The following is a 2,507-nucleotide window of genomic DNA, read 5'->3' as shown; positions in this document are numbered from 1 at the left end:
ACACATACACACACACACACACACACACACACACACACACACACACACACATTTAACAATGACAGCAAATTCAGCCCACTTTAATCTTACTGATTCAATGACCAAGTCAGATTTATCCTAAATAACACATTTTTCATTTATCCGTACCTATTCATCCCCACAGTCTTCCTAATTCAAGATGGAATCACTTCCTGTGTGAACTATTGCAACAGCCTCCCAATCTTTTCACTTGCTCCTTCCTCTCCCTCATCCATTTCATCATGTGTATTCTATTCTGTATACAGGCTACTATTCCTAAGATACATATTTTATGTTACTGTTCTGATAAAAAAATGTAATGACTCCAACAACTTAAAAAGCATATGGTATGGACATAAATACATAAAGTAGGTTTTCAAGACTACTTATGATACAACCCTAAATGATGAAATATTTCTCAAGACAATCATTTTAATCAGACAGACTGATCTTGTAATTTCTTGAGTCATTGCTCCTTACTGAGGAAGATGAGGTTGAATATGTAATTACAGAATGTTTTGAAATGGTGACTGAAGTTTCCTTTACTTGTCTCCAAATTTACAGCAATTCTTTCCAGAGTTATAATCTTACCTATTCATATTCCTTATTGTGCCTAGCACAATACTATGCATATGTGTAGCATAAATTTTTATTTAGTAAATATATTAATAGGAAGTCAACCCACATGAAATGTGTGTATGCTATAGGTCTCTAAAAGGTGCTCATATCTCTATGTTCAAATTCTAATCTGTGGATTCATGGGAGTGTATAGTTGCAAAACGTTATCAAGCTGTACATTTATGTATCTGTATTATACTTCAATAAAGAGTATAAAAATTAATCTGCTGTAAGATTGTATCTTAAGGAAGTGTTACTATTTCTAGCAGTTTAAGGTAGCCCATATAAAGTATCTTCTATTAAATGTCTTCATTATACAGCACACAGCAGCCCATTAGGAATATTCTTAGAAAAGTAACAGTTATTGACAGTCTCATGAAAATTACAGACAAGCAAATACATAGTTATTTTTTCTGGTCAGTTATAATCAATTAATTTTGTTAATGAAATGTAACCTTTTTACTAAGCTCAATAGTCTAATCAGTATTACGGATTTTAGAGAAGTTTTTAAAAATCCATTGAATCTCTTTCCCGTAAAAAAATCTTCAGGGGTACCTGGGTGGCTCAGTTGGTTAAGCCTCTGACTTTGGGTCAGGTCATGATCTACAGTTTGTGGGCGTGAGCCCCCCATCGGGGTCTCTGCTATCAGCAGAGACTGCTTCGGATTCTCTGCCCCGCCCCCGCCCCCGCCCCTACGCCGCTCATGCCTGCGTGAGCGCTCTCACTCTCTCTCTCAAAAATAAACATTTTACAAAAACTTCAATAATTCGCTAATTCCTCATATACTACTAGTTTCTTATATACTGCTATTGTATATACCAGCTTCCCCATTAATGTACTCAAAGAAGATTCACACAGATAATTTTCCACTTCTTCATTTATTGCTCATCACTGGGGTCCAAAATATTAGGATAATTAATTTATTATATATCTAGCAGTGGGATCAATGTGTTTTGCTTATGTAATTGAGGGAAGAAGAAAATGAATTTTTTTTTCTATAGGAAGAAGTGATTGCAGCAATGGGACTTAGGGGCTACTTAGCCTATCAGAGAATGATGGAGGTATAATGTTCAAATCCTTGATTCTAGAAGGCTGAATTAGCATCTAGGAAAAGCAGGAGGGAGAAGAAATTCATCATCCTGGATTCAAGGAGGTTACCATTCCTTTGCATCTTTGACAGAAAGCTGGAATTCAAAACAAGTCTTTACAGTTCCAAAGGCTTTCCTTTTTTATGCCCTCTGTTTCATGGTATGCTTCAATTCACCTGTCTACCTATTTAAAGGTAAATAACCAAACTCCTTGAAAGTATTTCTGTTCTATAGGCATGGCGTAATTACACATCTATATTAACTTATATGAAATATTACTCCTGAAATACCACTTCACTAAAGCTTAGGTGGCATATTAGGATATAGCAGGGGTTCCCATGAGTGGTGATTTTCCCTGCCCAGGGAAAATGTGAAGATGTCTGGGGACATTTTTTGGTTATGACAACTGAGGGGAATAGTGATACTGATACCTAGTTGGTATAGGCCAGAGATGCTGCAAACATCTTACAGTGACAGAGCGATGGCTCAGGGCAAAGAATACCAGGCCAAATGTCCATAATGCTGAGGTTAGGAAACTTTGACCTACACCTGAGTTATGTGTCCTCACTTAAAATTCAAAAATTTTATTTTATTTTATTTTATTTTATTTTATTTTATTTTATTTTATTTTATTTTATTTTATTTTATTGTTTTATTTTATTTTATCGTTTTATTTTATTTTATTTTATTTTATTTTATTTTATTTTATTTTTTTATTATTTTCGAGAAAGCCAGAGAGCACAGGGGAGGGGCAGAGGGAGACAGGGAGAGAATCTTAACCAG

Source organism: Panthera tigris, chromosome F2 (assembly GCF_018350195.1).
Source record: "Panthera tigris isolate Pti1 chromosome F2, P.tigris_Pti1_mat1.1, whole genome shotgun sequence".
NCBI lineage: Eukaryota > Metazoa > Chordata > Mammalia > Carnivora > Felidae > Panthera > Panthera tigris.
The sequence above is the reverse complement of the archived record's forward strand: the minus strand, read 5'-3'. Positions refer to the sequence as shown.